General features: G+C 40.7%; 1 long non-coding RNA gene across 8 annotated transcripts in view; it reads right to left on the bottom strand.

Annotated features, from left to right (window-relative positions):
- Positions 1-16,308, bottom strand: part of LOC116229682 (uncharacterized) — a 138,915-nt gene that overhangs the window by 14,991 nt on the left and 107,616 nt on the right. For all 8 annotated transcript variants that reach the window (XR_016464093.1, XR_016464092.1, XR_016464088.1 and 5 more), the window contains 2 exons: positions 14,572-14,691; positions 10,265-10,382 (listed from right to left, as the gene is read on the bottom strand). This is a non-coding gene — a long non-coding RNA (uncharacterized LOC116229682). The remainder of the gene's footprint in view (positions 1-10,264; positions 10,383-14,571; positions 14,692-16,308) is intronic.

Below are 16,308 nucleotides of genomic sequence, written 5' to 3'. Positions count from 1 at the left end.
ACTGTTTGCCTTCTGTGTCACTTCCCTGTTAAGCAAGGGGCTAATACCCGTCATAAGTAACAAAAGAAAAAAAAAAAGGAAGAAAGGAAAAGCAAGGTCACCTGCATTCATTACTAAGCTTTCATGCTTAATTCTTCCCTTTATATGAAGGGAAACTCTCCTTCCTTCCTTTTGTATGAAAAGGTGGGTCCAATTCATGACTTCTTTGTCTCAGATGCATGGCTGTGGTTGTGCTACACAAGCTGAAGTGATAATTGCCTTGCCCTGAGGTAGGCTGACTCAGGTACTCACATCTCCATGGCAATTTCTAACCAGCACTGCAGTCTGGGCTATGCTACTGCAACACCAGTTGTGTTACCAAGTCATGTGTGACAGCAAATGCTCTGCTACCCCAGTCCTATATATCAGTATCAGGAGTAAAGCACAGTTACTGAGATGCTACCAAGGTTGTGCAGTGCTGTAAAATGCTTGATGGCTCACTTTCCACAGTGACAGCAAGATACTGATGTAAAAGAATTTAGATACTCTTTGGTGACCTTCATGTCTTTCTGGGGCTAATAAGGGCAGTAGTTAAAATAATTGGCAAATATATTGGATTTGTGCAACACAAAAGTGTTTACCCTCACCAACTTCTCTTATATATCTCTTCACAAACTGTCATTGTCCTTCTACTGATTTCTATTTTATTCATCATCATGAATTACCACAATTTAGCATAAATTACTATTCTGCTGATTTTTATTGTGGTTGTTGTGCTATTTCTTTCAAATCGCTGGCTGTATTTTCGCTCATAACCATGCTTAGCAGTTATACAGCAATAACAATAAACTGTGAGTTCAAAAGTTAATCAAAGATTGCTTGAAGTAAGTGCTGCTGAAGATCTATATAGCAATAAAGAGAACATCACTATTGCCAGGAACAGGTCACAGGTTTTGTGCTGACAAAACTCAAAGCTGAGTTTTGTCAAGTTTTCTTTGTCTGAATTTGTCGTAAGTTGCTGGGAATTTTATCTTACCTTCTCTAACTATTACAGCAGTTTTATAAAGTTGCTTTCTTTGTCTTATTTTTGAAAATCTTCGTACACTAAAACCCTAATTTGTATAGATAGCAGCTACAATTAATTGTTCCATGTGTAATTAAATATTTATGGCTACTGTGAAGCTGCAGTATGGAGGCGTGCAGAGCTGGTATAATAGCATATGCCTTGAAAGCAGGAACAGAGGAAGAATACAGGTTTGAGAATATAAGACACAGGGTACAGGCTGGTACTGGAGATGTCAACTCAATAGTGGACAATCAGAAAATACAGGCTTGGAGCTGAGCAACATAGTTTGTGGGGAAAAGCAGAACACAGAACAAGCATATAGTACATGTACAATATTCCAAATATAGTAAATCTAGACATAACGGATCTCCAGACCAATGAAAAAAGAGGAAGGGATAAAACGTGTTACAAACACATTAAATAACATTAAGCATATCCTAAATTGTGGAAGAAGAAGCCATCCCTGTTAACAAAGTTGTCAGGGTGCTAATGATTTCCCATAACATTCATCCACCTCAATTGAAACCATCTACATGAGAATTCAAGGAACCATGCATGATGCCTGCTCCAGCATGCAAGGTCTTAACAGCTTAAGAGTTTGCACGTAAATTTTATTACCTTCTGGCTCCTAAAAGCAGACCAAGAAGTTCTCTAAAAAGTGAAAATGCCAAGGTCATTGTAGTGGCTCAATAATGTGAGCTACGTGTATGCAGGACACTTCAGGCTTTGTTCCTTTGAACTGGCTCTAAACCAAAACCGAGGTAAGTTCTGGTTCTGCCACATGCACAGCAAACTCAGCGGCTGCTGTATACCAAAAGTAATGCTTTCTGAGCAACTCTCTAACTTCACAAAGACCACTAAACTACTCCTATTCAGATGAGATTGTGTAAGATCATTTATTTTTACATAGCATAAGCTGTTCAACAGTCCTTTCTACTGTCCCTTTTCAAAGTCGGTTCTCTTTTCCCTGTCCTCATAAACAGTTTTCTTAGTATCCTCTCATCAGACCTAATCTGCTATAAGCAGATTGTTCTTCCTCTCAAATTCACAGTTATTGAGGGGCATACATCTATCATTTCCCAGGCAAGACTCTTGGGGACACTTTCATTTGCAGAAGGGTTTCTTTTTATCCTGCTCTCATAAGGGAAAAAGGACAGATGTTTCTACCCATTTCAGGGTAAGAAGACTTTATTGGCAGTAAGATGCAGGCTCGTAGGTAGAATGAAATGGACCCTGTTAGATTATTTGCACTAGAAGATTGTGTAGAGGCCTCAATCAGAGACTCTGGAAGCGTTCACACAGGTAATGAAAAGACTTTACAAGTGTATGATCTTGTAATTGGACTCTCCTGGCTGGATGTTTATGTCTGCGCTGAACCCCAGTGAAATAATATAAAATCACTTTTCCACTCAGCTCTAATGATTAAACCAAAGTCAAAGCTGAGAATGAGTTAAATCTGCCATTTGGAAGGAACAAGCAGGCATGGGAGATCTGGGAAAGAAATGCTGCAGCATCAGAAGAATAATATTTTCGGATTCTCTTTAGATCTTAACATTACAGTGTAAATTGAGTAAAAATCCTCAGCCCAGAATATTAACCAACCAAGTGTTTTTTAAAGTTAAATAACAAATACATTACTTAAAGAAAAAAAGGATTTGTGTGAGTAGGCTATTGAAGTACAATGAAGATTTATGAATTAAGTATTCTTTTTAATAATATCAATATTTCAGGAAAGGAAAGGAAACTATCAGCAGGAGTCAATACGATTGTCAGACATTGAGTTTGAAATGTAAAGATCTCCACTAGGAGGAATAACTAATATTTGCTAATTTGTCTTTAATCTGCACTGCTGAGATTCTTCTTTTGGCTTTGATGTCTTGCAGTCATGTTTAAAAGGGGCTTTGACAATGCAAAATCTTCTGTAGTGATATAAAAAGATTCATTCAACAAACTGCTGCTATAAAAGATCCCATTTTTGCCAAGTTTCAGAAATGCGTATAGGTCCTTTTGTGAAAACAGCTTCAGCACCTGAAGGTTTTCAGTACATTATCCCCATAATATGTTTGCAAGTCAGAAGAACACAGTAATTTCCATTTCACAGATGGAGACAGAGAAGTGAAAACAGAACTTGTGGCAGGCTGGTCTCTCCCTCACATGAAATAAGACACAGCAAAGGTACATTATGGGACACAAGAAATAAAAAAGAGCTGCCTACAGTGAAAGACAGACATAGGCCCAGTGCAGTCAGTGCAAGTGAAGAGATCTGAAAAAGGTTCTTTGGAAATAGAATCAGTAAGTTGGTTGATGAATTAAAACAAGTAAAAAAAACCCACCTACACAACATCTGCTTTTGAGACTACAAAAGATAACTTAAGAGTGCATAATATATGCAGAAAAAAACAAATTCACAGAAGAGGACAATCGCCTCTTTGCATTTGTAATCCATGCCTTCCTATAGGCCAGCTGCTACAAGACCATGCCTTAGGAGATAAGCTATGTGTGGGATTGAATCCCACAAGAATACCAAACCCAGGTGCCTGACATTTTGCCAGCACTGGAGAGCAGAGTCAGTAGTTCAGAAATGATGGAACTACTCAGAGGAAGACTTCAGTATCACTCACTCAAGGGAATGAATACTCCTTGTGCAGCCTTTCACCTCACGAAGAGGAAGAAATTCAGACAGGTCTCGTGTCCAACATTTTGTACCGACTACTAAGCGCTGATTAGGGACTACCTTACTCTCTTTAGAGGATGCCTTTGCATGTAAATGCCTCTCTTAGATTCATCTTCTCCAACCTTGCAGGATTTTGACCAGGATTATTGAGGAGATTTGTAATAGAGATGAGTTGAAAGTTGAGTAATCCAAGTCCTAACCCACTTGCTGTACTATGTAAGACCGGTCTTTTCTCACATGATCATCACATGCATAGTGTTTCAGGTTTAAAACATAAAGGCTGCTCCAAAAATAATGCCTCCTGTTTTTTCTTTTTCTCTTCTATTTTTTCCTTTTAAAATATATGAATTTTGTTTGTAATCTGGGCCAGCTGGTGAACTTTTAAGACAAGAAGAATGGGAACTATTGAATTATTGATTTCTTTTCTGAAATGGAAGTAGATTTATTAATGGAATTCAATATTAATATGGTATTTATTTATTTATTAATTTCTGCCTTTAGGTAAGCGTAATCTTATAGTCCTTGGCATTTAAGAAGGCTGTTGAAGATGTTGCAGTGGGATTTATTACGCACTTTTACAGATTTATTTCCCTTTAGATAATTTGGTGAATTTTTCATGTACTATGGACTAGATAATAAGAGGAAGGCATGTAATGCCTGTAAAACACCTGTAAAACCAAATCTTTCTTAGAGGAAAAAACTACCAAGACAACATCCTCCAGCATATGCTCACTGACTTCCCAACACCTTTTCCAAGCTGTTCTCATGACTCTTTCCTCCACTTTTCACGTGTTGGCCACTCACCCTTTCCTCTTCTGCATACTAATCACTTGTCTCCTGCAGACAGGAGAAGCCACTCCTTACATCAGCATTCCGGGTTGTGAATGGTATAGAATGGTAACAAACAACAAATGAAAAACAGAGGCAGTGAGGTAATTAAAGGGAGAGGCCAGATGGAGCCAGTTATAGCTCTCTCACCCTGACACAAATTAAAAGATGTACAGAAACAGAAGAAGCTTATAGAAGTGGAAAAAGTAGATGCAGCAGCACTCCTTTCAGCTGTACTTAGTCCTTTCCCTACTCCCTCCGGCCCCTTTCTCCTTCTTCTTTCTGAGAGTGTATGGCAGCTGGAGCTAAAGGCAGCACAGCTGTGCCTGCCAACTGTCTGCTGATGGTAAAAAGGCAAAAGGGTTGCATCCAGTCAGCAGAAGGTCACCTTGCTCTGACCCCAGAAGCAGTCTGAACACCATGTAAGGAGCACAGGGTGAGCTTCTCGGCAGAGCTAAGACTGACAGCTAGACCTTCAACTGTCATCAAACTCCTTGGAGTCTATTGAGGTTTATACCTCAGCGAGAACCTGGTAGTTGACTCCTTGAGGTGTATAGAACTAAGTCTGTAAAATTACAGCCTGAATCGGATACCTCCACAAATAAGCACAGCACAGAGTTTTTAGTAATGTCTAGTTTATCTCACTAAGCATAGTGAACATGAGACACTATCAGGGAGGAAAGGGCCTGGATGGAGAGGTGCCACATGCCCAGGAGGACCATGCTTCTGCCAGGTCCTCCTTCACACAAGCAAGCAAGCTGCTCCAAGCAAGAGGGGCTGAGGTCGCTTGGGAGACCTGCTAGCAGAGGCCCTGAAGACCATAACTGCAATAAGAAACCCATATGAGGGAAACATGGGTGCTCCAGTGGTTGGTGGAAAGAGTAGGAGGAAATATGCAGGGACTGTGAAGGAGATGATGGTGACACCTGAGATCAGGCCTGTTTTGGTGGGTTATTTGCCTTTACTAATACCAACTGCTGTGTTCCGAATTCACTCTTCCACAGCATCAAGACAAGTTCCTGTCTTCTCCATTCCTTTTTCATGTCTCTTTCTTTCTGCTAGCCTTGTGATCATTGTAGCATGCCAACACTGCTTCTGAAAGTTCACAGTATTGCTCCACAGTGCACATACTTCACCTCACTGAACTCCTGATATTGCTTCACCACAGCAGGCTTCATTCTGGGCAGTACCAAGCTACAGCTGCTCCACACTGCACCAGCATTTGGCAGGATTTGGCCCTGCACTGCTTTCATCAGAGCGCAAATTGCTTCCTACTTTCCCTCAGTAATTCTTCAGACCTATTCATCCCCCATCTCCCAGTGTGACTCTTTTCTTTCTCTTGGCACACTTACAGCGAGGTAGGCACACAGTAGATAAAGAAAAAGCTAATTGCAAGGCATGTAAAACACAATAGATGTGCTGGGAATCTATATATCAATACTGATGGGCATCCTTATGTGCACTGCATAGCTAAGCACCTCTGATAAGAGGTTGGACTGGGAACACATCACACAGAGAATAATGGATTGCTAGCTGCAGCCCCAAAACTAACTAAATAAAGGAGACAAGCTTCTGGGTTTGTTCATTATTCTTATAATCCTAAGTTAACAAAAACTCATGACTGTGGTGGGGATAAAACGTTCTCCCACTGCCCCCTCCTACCACCCAATTACAGTTTTGGATTAGTGCAATGAGCTGCCTACGGTGGTTTGGCCAGCATCCAGCTCCAAAGTCACTCATCCCTGACAAAGTCTAAACTGCTGCAGCTGAGAAATCTTGGAGCTAGGCTGGCAGACTGCCTGGAGAACAGAGACAATTCCTATGCCTAGATCTTGTTCCTTTGAGAGTCAGAGGCTCTGGCTGTTTCTGTCCTCCCTCACTGCTATGTGTCCACAAGAACAGTAAGCAAGAAGGCCTAAGGAAAAAAAGCAAGTTGAAACAAGTATGGAAAACCACTATGAGGAGTGGTAAATTACCTACATCCCTATAACTCCAGCCCTACAATAGTACTCAACAGTATAGTGACGTGAAAGGTCAAAGACCGAACAGCCCTTCAGTATTCAGTCAAGAGGAAAATAAGAAGGAAGAGACATGAATCTTACAAAAAAAGCATATTGTGTGCATGTGTGTGTATCTGCACTGTAATTGTAGCTAAACATAAAGAGGCAGCTACTTTTAGAGACAATCAAAGTCTTACATCTAAAATTCAAACGTTGGAATATCAACACCACTCAAAAGTATTAGTTTGTAAAACCCCACTCTCTTTTACAAAGATAACTGTTTTTTAAATTATATTTGCTTGCTATGCACAGCAACAGTTTTCAGGAAAAGGAGAAATGAGATGAAAATTGGATATTTATCAAATTGGTTTCTTGAAGGATTCCTTAATTCTCTATGATGGCACACGATATCCCCAGCACCAACCCCCCCCCCAGCAGGAAGGATGCTCAGCCTACCTAGTGCTGGCATAGCCAGTGCGAACACTGCTCCTAGCCACAGTTTCCAAGTCATTTGGCATAGTCACTGCCTCTTTGTGTGCAGTTCATTCCTTCTCAGTTCTGGTAGAGACTAGTCTGCCCTCAAGCTCAGACCATCTGGTTTCCACTGTATGATGGCTTCATAGGGTACTTTAATGAGGGCAGACATAGCTCTCCCTAACGGGTCCTATTGTAGTGAGTAACTCATTCAAAACACCCCACCTTTACAGGCAGGAAAAGACACTGATGCTGTTGAAAAGTGACTACTATGCTTTGGTTATTTTCTTTTTATTGTCTGCTCCTGTCACTCTTGATGTGTTCTGTCAATTAATTGGTGTACCAGTAATGAAGAAAGTTTTCCTCATAGTGAGTGTGGACAAGTGAGAGAGACAGGAAAATAATGCTCATCTTCTCAGACCCATTCACACTGCCATTTGCATTCAAACAAACAGAAAATGCTTTCAGTGTGACTGCAAGACAAACGTTCAGACTAAAACACTGGTGATACTAAGGCTGAATATAAAGAGGCAGGCTGAGCTTAGTTCTAACTTCTCTCACTTTACATGTAACTACAGCTGTTCTGTGTCTTTAAAAGTCAATCCTCAAGCAACTAGCATTTTGGAAGATGTGGCACCACAGTACAGAAAGGACATAAAACTATTAAAGAGTGTCCAAAGGAGGTCTATGAAGACAGTGAAAGGTCCAGAAGGCAAGATGTGCAAAGTACAACTGAGGTCCCTGGGTTTGGCCAGCCCAAAACAGAGGAGCTGAGGGGAGGCTCATAGTGACTTACAGCTCCGCAGAGGAAGCAGAGTGCTCTCTAATGGCAGTGACAGGGCCCGAGGGAATGGCATAGAGCTGCATCAGGGGAGGATCAAGTTTGGAGTTAGGAAAAGGTTCTTCACCAAGAGCATGGCTGGGCATTGGAACTGCCTTCCCATGGAAGCGGTCATGGCCCTGAGCTTGCCAGAATTCAGGAAGTGTTTGAACAACACTCAGACATATGGTCTGATTTTTGTGTGGTGCTATATAGAGCCAGGAGTTGAACTCAATGATCCTTATGGGTCCCTTCCAACACAAAATATTCTGTGTTTCTGTGATTCCACAAACTTCAGTTAGAGAAGAACAGTAGTGACAGTGTGGGCACAAAAACCATCATGAAAAAGTTATTTTTATAATTTGACAGCATATTGACTGAATAATTATGGAGCAGAACTTGTTAACAGGGCTTATCCTAACTACACAATTTGTGTTTCTTCTTATAGGACCATTTCTGCCATATTCTGTGATAGATTCACAATCACAGCATTCATTCCATCTTCCCAGCAAAACCCTGTGTAACCAGGTTGTTGTATTACACTCAAGGATTTGCCTGATGTTAGGGAGGAGGCAGGTTCTTGCACCCCTCCCTTACCCCTGTTTTATCCTCCTTTACCCCAGTGTTGGCCCCAGCCAACCTTTGCAGTATTGGGGTTTCACAAAAGGGGTTCTTTCTCCAAGGGTAAGGGACTGAGGTCTTCTGCCTGAAGATAGACCAGCACCCACTGCAGTTCCCAATATACTAAAGGAGAACAGCCATGAGGGGCCTCTCCCTCCTTCACTCCAGTTTATGTCAGAAAGAATCATTTTAGAAAAGAAGTACTTGAGACAAAATAGGCAATAGAGAGCAGACTGAGCAATTTACCCAAATCAATTACCAACAGTGCATCCACACATTTCCAGGCAAAGTTTTGCTATGAATAGAAATATTCCAATAGCAAATGGTAATGGTAGTTTTCCATTAAATGTATGTATCAGAAAATCCAAGATGACCACCAATGCACATTTTCATTTCTCTGCCAGAGTATAACACACACAGGTAATGCTAACTTTCTGACCTTTGCTTTCTTCTGTCCTGTCACATGGCTTTTATTTGTCTTGCCAAAATTTGATATCTCCATGGTATTCTCCAAGCAGCATTTTCCTTCCATAGTAACTGATGCTGCATCCAGGCATTGCTCAGTCAGTTCCATTCACGTGTGCACCAAATTCTGCCTCTGGAGGCAGACGACCATTCTTTATGACATTCCGTAAAAAGGAACATGTTATCCTTTTTTTTCCTCTCCAAATGCAAATAGACTGCACTTAAAAAAAAAAAAAAAAAAAAAAAAAAAAGGAGTATCTAGTTTTGATCTCCAATTGCTATTTGCAGCAGCCGTGGATTAGTTTGGTAGTCTCAGTCATATCACTCCTGACCAACATCAAGAACAACACCCTATGAAAACAGAAGACAGCTACTACTTCTGAAAATAAGGCCGCCCACTTATTCAGACCCAAGATACGCCTTCATATAATGAGAATAACACACAGATTATGCAAGGGAGTAGCAAGACTTCATCAGCATTTCCAACAGCACTTGGAAGAACCCTGGATAAAATGTGCTACAACATCCGTATTCTTAGCCAGGAATAAGAAGAATGGGGGAATGGGGAGGCAGTGTAGAAATTTATTTTGCTAATATAAGGCCAAAGCAAAAAAATAATCTCCATGAATGGACTCTACCACGGGCTTCTATCTGACAAGTCACAAGAAATATGAGAAGCTGCTAAAGCGGGATGGCAAGCTTATCTGGGAGGAAATGAGCAGAGCGTATATCTGGCTGTCACCAAGAGAGGAAAGTGCCAAGCCCATATCTACTCCCAGCACGAGGAGCCGTTGAGCTGCCCTGAATGACAATAGCTCTCATCAGAGAAGGACACAAAGTGCCTGAGGAGCGATAAAAAAGCAGCCAAGCTTTTCATTTTCCTAAGTGCATCCCCTCATTATATTTTCTTTTAAAAACATCTTTTGACCAATTTTAATGCAGATGAGAAGTTGCCAGATTGACAGCCCCGGAGACTAAAGACCTTCCTCATTATCTGTAGCTTAGACAAGGGCAAGAAATCATTCCTCAAGCTCTCTCTACTCTGGCAAGGCGCCTTCTGGCCAGCAGGATACGAACTGGAGGGTAGGGAGCTCTTTCCGAACACAAGCTAAGCTCTTGACCCCTGTAAAGATCTACCTGCTTGCCAGCTTAGATTGTAGCCTGCAAGATGCGTGGAACAGGATTGTGCAGAGGATAATCTTCTAATTTTATATTACAATAATAGAATCCCTGGAGCAATGTGCACTGATTGGTGGAATGCATGTAACAGGAGGCATAGTGCAAAGAGAATAAACACAGTATAAGTCGCCATCTCACACAGTGAGTTGGATTCCTACCTTTTGTCCAGGAGGAGTTTAAGGGGAAAATCACATCCAAGTCAGCTGCTGGGTGACAACTGGAGTCCAAACCGAGCAGGATCCATCTGTCCTTTGCACATGCCAGGGGAGGAGCTGGCTGTAAAGAAGGCAGAGATTTTTCCTCTGAGAAACAGAGCCGTGCATTTCATTTCTTTTTTCTTTTGAGGTACAGTCTTACCTTCCTCTAGCCCTTAATGAGCTTTGAACCTGCATGGAACTGAGGAAGAGTTGGTCTATTTTCATTCATCAGAATTCAGTAGGAGCTGAGAAGTTATCCTTTGTACCAAGATGCTTCCTATCTACCCTGATCAAAGAGGTCTTAACACTGCGCAAGGCAGCAGCTCCTGGCTCCTATTGTGTTAGGGACCATATTCCCCATGCAACAATGGTATTTCACATCAAGTACTGAAAAAGACCTTTTTGTTGTTGTTTTGTTGTTGTTTTTTTGTGGTTTGGTTTTTGGTTTTTTTTTTTTCCCTACTAATGTAATAATCAAGTTTCCTGTTCAAAGAGCTGCTATTCAACTTGAAAAAATTGAGGAGCTAACTTCAACTAGCAAATTCTGACATCCTAGTTTTCTTAGCTGGCTATACCTGCAAATGCATCTTCAATGGCAATCTCTAGCTAAAACAATAAATTACTTTTTTCTTAATTGCTAGAATAGGCTCAAGGTTCGCTTTAACTTCTTACAATGAGATGAATTTTAAAAAAAAGCTTCAAAGTGAGCATGACGTAAAGCCACTATTTTAAATCAGATCATATGATACCATTCACATCACCTCCCCTGTGATTGTTGTACAAATAACTGGTTATGAGGCTTCAAAACAGACCTTAGTCTTCAGAGAGGCTTCAAGCTCAGTGGAATAATACAATCCCTTCTTCTCTTGTGGGAGTTTTATCTTGACTGCTAATAGCATCTTATCACAAGTCCCAAAAGATCTGGTGCATTTCTTCCTCCTTCAGCCTCAAGAAAAAGAATTCTGAGGAATTTTCCCTGGGAGGTTTCCTCTGATTCAACTCAGTATTAAAGTACATGCTGCCTATCATCACAAACAGACAGAGAACTTTTCCAGTTCTTTTTTCCTGGCTCAACCAGGTGGCAATGCTAATATATTTAACAGCATTCAGCTGAAGACTCAGATGTAGATGAGCAGCTGCAGCTTTCTTCATGATTACATGCACAGGGCTGACTTCTTTGGAATAAAGTAGTGTTAGAGGCTAGCATTGCTGTAGGCCATAATTTAGATATGTTTCTTCTCAAGCTCTTCTTTTCCATACCAAACAATGAACAATTGGTTTGAAATATTACAGATTTTTAAAAGAAAATCTAATATTCTGGAGTATACAACTATGATACAGGCCATTGCATTTATGTACAGAAACTATTTCTTGATAAGCAACTTTATCCTCAGCATCCACAGCTAAGAGGTGTTGAACTCTGAAGCAGTGGTTCCAGGTATGGGAAGGAATAGGCTCAACTCAACCAGTCACGGCTCCAGTCTTGGGCACCAGAAGCTCCAATGGATCTCAGGTGTTCTTAGATGTGCAGGCAGGTTTCACTGAGATACACAGTTCATTCCTTCACTTATCTTACCTTCAGACCATAAGCATACAAGATTATGCCTCAAATAGATAGTTTCTTTGGTTGATTAGTTAAGTATTTTGGAACCTCTCTGCAGCCTACAAATGTTGTGACAAAAGCAGCACAAGTAAAGTCTTAAAGACCTTGTGACAGAAAGTGATGCTACCTGAACTCTGTCTGTTTATGTTTGCCACTGCTTGATACTCTGTATTTTGTGCTTATTGTGTTGTTTCTTTACACTTTCAAAGCTCTCTATCTTTCCTTCCATATGTGAAAAAATGGTAATTATTCTCTTTGGGAGAAGACACAGATGGGATCTCAACATTTTTTGGTAGTCTTGGTACTTCTTTGACTCAGCAAACCAGATTTCACTTTCATTTAAACTGCTTTAAATCTAGTTTTCGAGAAGTATAAATTAGAGCAAGTTGTCTAAGTTTGCATCCAAAAGCCATACAATTGCTTTTATGTTCAGTACAAACCATTTAGAAAGTGACATTCTGAAAGAAAGATTTCTCTGACAAATAATTCTTTATAGTGCTAAAAACTAAGGGAAGGAGCTGCTTTCAAGGCGCTGAATGTTTTCAGGAAGAACAGATCCTTAAGGTTTAAGGCTTTACATATATATATATATTCCCTAGTCACAGATTATTAACAGGTCTCCAAAATTCTGCATTGTGTTTTGTTTCCTGGAGGTGAAAGGGACATTTCTGATGATATTTGGGGATTTGTGTGTGTGTGTTTTCAATATCCTGTGCATCTATAGAAATCAGGCCTCCCAGCTGTCTTTCTTATACACGTAAACAACTCCTCATTAGTTGTTCAGCCCACGTATACTTTATATGCTACTCTATGTAGTCGCATTTGATAAGATTGCCAGAAAGATGCTATTTTCTGATGTGGAGGTAGTTTATCTCCCTTGCTAGTTGTCATGGCATTTTCAAAAGTTCTAACAAAACATTGGCTCCTTCATGAGATCTCAGAGGGCAGGAAGAAGATAAAACAGGTTACATTTCATTAACCTACTAAAATGTTACTGAATTATTTCAGTATAAACACCAGTACACTACCAGATACTAATTTTTTACATAAAGCAAAAGTGAAGCACAATGTCCTTATGGCACTACTAGTATTGGCCTCGGATGAGTATATACCTTCTGGTCATTTTCACCAGATTTTTATGTCTCCCTTGAGCTTTTGAGCCTGAAGGACATAACCTGAAATGCAGAAAAAGCCTTGTGTTGAACAGAGAGATGAAGTTTAGTTAGGAAACAGTTATTTAATTTTCATCCCAGAACGAGGCTCACAGGCACCTCTGAACACTGTAGTCCTTGTTAGCATCTCATTATCCAGCATCTTGTTGTTATCTGTTTTGCTTTGCCATGAGTCTAATGCAAACTGTGACAGGACTCACTTTGGGAGGGCTATTTAGAGCATTCCGGGTCAGATCCTCAGCTCATACACTACAGTGCGCCTTCACTGGCACCAACAGATACACATAGTTCACTCACACAGAGCAAAGGCACTGGTCCTTTGAACACTACACTAAATCCAGACATGATTTCTGTCTGTCCTCTGAAATTCTGTGACTGCTGCCTCTTTTTTGTCTGCTCTAGCAACTCATGGCTCTGTTCTATCTTTTTCAGCAGCCCACCTCGCTCTCACTTACTGTCTCTATTTGTTTGTAGTCGTGATTTTCCTTTTTAAAGCTCTTCTCTAAGCAGCTTGTGCTAATGCAATGTCCAAGCTGCTTTATTTGCTATCTGTCCAATTACATGTACTCAGCCTTTGGGGATTTGTGGCATTTTGTGTTTTCATAATGGCAGATGTCAAGTGAGCCCTTTCGTTTACTGCAGTGAAAACATCATTGTTTTGGATTTCTTCTCTGAACTGGTTGCGCATTTTCAACTCTTCGCTGGTTTGAAGACATCCTGTGCTTGATGACTCTGTTCATAGCTTTACTCAGTCTAAGGTCTGCTCTTGCAAGCTGCTGCTTTTGTGGATTTTGTATGAATAGGACCCAGAAAAAAAAATCCGCCCTATATCTAAAAAACTGTCAACATTGGAAACAAATTCCCATTTCTTTTAGCTCAGCTAGAGAGTATCCCTGAGATATTTTTTCTCTCCCAATTAAATGGAAATATTTTGATTCACTTATCAGCTGTTGTAAGTCAACACCAGTTAGCAGGGCTTTATTGATTTATACCCACTGGGAATTTGGCACATGAGCCATGTTTAGTAGCTTCTCCATCAAATGCACTTTCATTGTAACTCTAACTATCTTTATGATAGAAAATGTTAGAGTTACTATTGCTCTAATAACAAAACAGCATCATTGTTTCTCTGTGCATTGTGTCTATTGCCATCATTTAGCTCAGCATAAAATACCACTGTAGAAGAATCTTAACATTTCAGTGTGATGGCTTTTTATGCCAACTTTGCAATTGTTATAACTCATCTTACGAGCTGAAAAATAAACTCTCCAAGGCCAGAGTCCCCTAGACACATCCTTGTTGCAGTATTCCTATGCAAATACCTAGAGATTTAGCTACTGAATGAAAATATTCCTCTCCCCATGTATCTAAATGTCGCTCTGGGGCAAAGTCAGTCTGATCTCTCCAAAGTGTGCAGTAGTGATCCACAGAGATTCAAAGTCAGAGTTGACCACTAATTTATGATGTCTGAAATGTAGGAACTCTTCTAGCACCTGGCTCCAGAGATTCCGTGTCTGAGTCCCATCTCCATACTGGGGAGTATGCATGGTTTCCTCCACAGTGTGCTAGTTGTCCCATAAACCTTTGAATTCACAGTCAATGGCAGGAGAGGCCTAGATGGGAAAGGGGAGAAAAAGCAGCGTTGAGCAGCCTTTATAAACTCCTGCAGATCTCCTCCCACTTGGAGGTATGGCCTGGCTCTGCCAGTGCACATGGATGCAACTCTGCTCTTCTGACTTATGTCTGTTTTATGTTAGCTTTATACCAGTATAGTTCAAATCTGTTTTCCTTTTTCACTTGCTTTTCTGACATCACTTCCAGAAAAGGCTTTAGTTCTCTTTCCTCATCACACCTCAGCCTGATCTTATTATCCCTTTCCTCGTATGTTATCATTTTTCATCATAAAAAAGAGTTATCTAAATACTTCTCTAGTTCTTCTTCTCCCTTTTCTTCTTGCTTGCCATTTAGTAGACATTGAGCTAGGAGTCTCTTTGGTATGTTTCTTTCTTAGGAAATAGAAAGCAGTCATTTATTGACTAGCTCATCCAAGCTGTTCAAAGTTTGCTTTTTTCCCCCTCTCTTCAGTCTGAGTTTTTAGCTGAGAGAGCAACATTCATGGCAAGGCAATATCTCTACCTCTCCAAAGATTTCAGAGCTCTGTTGAGTTTGTCATAACAATCTCACCTTCCACCTTTTGCCTGTTTATTGTCCCCTGAGTAGATGAAAAGACATTGAAAGACTTCTCCAGTCCACAAATTCCCTAGGGCTGACGATTATACTTTTACAGGTTCAAGAGGGCTGGGATGAGGGCATGCATCTTCCCAGACCAAATTATGGCACGCAGACGAGTTTGAACACAGTGTGTTTGCTTTTCTTCCTAGTATTAGTATACATAGTCTTCAAAGAAACTGCCTAAGAACTCTATACTCACAACAGTCTGTAATTTTGCTATTTTAGTTGCTGTCTTGTCATTCTGTAGAGCTCAGGAACACCTCTCTCTATTTGTGCACTGAGCACGAGGGTCCCCAAGCTGGCTCACTCCCAACCAGGCCCAAGCTGCCTTCATATGCACCCCACAGTTCCACATTCTCTCTCCAGCCACCATGCCAGCACCAGGCACCACAGACTGTCTGAGCACTGTTGTCAAACAGCTACTTATCCCTTGCTCTTGGGGTTGCATGAGAGAAAGAGGCAGTGATACTGTACATGAAAGGTTTAATGGGCAGCTTCAGTTTAGCAGTGGGGCTTTTCTCCCATCAGTATCATCTTTTTCCAATACAAAGAGATGTTGTGAGTGGTTAAAGATGTGTAACTGCTGTACATGTTGACCTAAAATGCAACTCCTGGCTTAAAGAGATTCCAAAATCAATGGAGGACAAGTAGGAGAAATGAGAGAGAGAGAAGTGGACCAGAGCAAAAAGGGCTAATGATAGCAACAAATCTCAGAAAAGCTCTCTGGGTTTTGAAAACTTTTCCAGGTTTCAGAGCCATGAAGGGCTTGCAGGAATGTTGGGATGGAGAGCCAAGAAATAGAAAGTTATGTGAAGTTCTCTCTTCTCACACACATGGGGAGCACAGGATAAAATCAGGAAGATATTCAGTAGGGTACCTGAAGGCATTGAGAATTGCCACTCTGGACCAGTTGAATGTACAGGAATTTTTATGCTACACTTCCTCTGCAGATAGAAACAGAGCCTCTGTGAACAGGAGGCTCACTTTTTCCCATTACC

The sequence above is a fragment of the Phasianus colchicus genome, chromosome 2 (genome assembly GCF_987193195.1).
Source record: "Phasianus colchicus chromosome 2, bPhaCol1.hap1.1, whole genome shotgun sequence".
Lineage (NCBI taxonomy): Eukaryota > Metazoa > Chordata > Aves > Galliformes > Phasianidae > Phasianus > Phasianus colchicus.
Note: the sequence above shows the minus strand (reverse complement) of the source record. Positions and strands in the feature narration are given on the sequence as shown.